The sequence below is a fragment of the Sarcophilus harrisii genome, chromosome 1, assembly GCF_902635505.1.
Source record: "Sarcophilus harrisii chromosome 1, mSarHar1.11, whole genome shotgun sequence".
Taxonomy (NCBI): Eukaryota; Metazoa; Chordata; class Mammalia; order Dasyuromorphia; family Dasyuridae; genus Sarcophilus; species Sarcophilus harrisii.
In genome coordinates, this window is record NC_045426.1 from 406,911,321 (window position 1) to 406,911,834 (window position 514).

Consider the following 514-nt stretch of genomic DNA (forward strand, 5'->3'; position numbering starts at 1 on the left):
TTAACCTACCATTGACTTTATCACTTCTGGATACCCCCTTAAAAATTGCTGGGCCAGGTTGCTTATGGCCCTGCAAAACCAGGACTTGGTTGCCCCTTGTCCATAATGTAGTCTGCTGTAAGACCCTAATTTTATCTGCAGAAATCCTAATATCCTTCTTCAATGTATAACAAGGCTGGGCTCAAATCTTGTTATACTCTTTCAGTTTGCCTGACTCTTCATGACTCTATTTGAGGTTTTCTTGGCAAAAAATATTGGAGTGGTTTATTGTTTCCTTCTCCAGCTCATTTTATTGAAGGGGAACTGTGGCATACAGTGTTAAGTGACTTGTTCAGGGTCATACAGCTGCTAAATGTCTGAGGCCATATTTGAACTCAGGAAGATGGGATCTTCTTGACTCTAGGACAAGCACTTCATCCATTATACCACCTAACAGCTCAGTCATACTCTACTATATTAGTTTTAATTTTGATACGTAGTTCATATCTGTATAGTATTTTGAGTATGTCAAAAT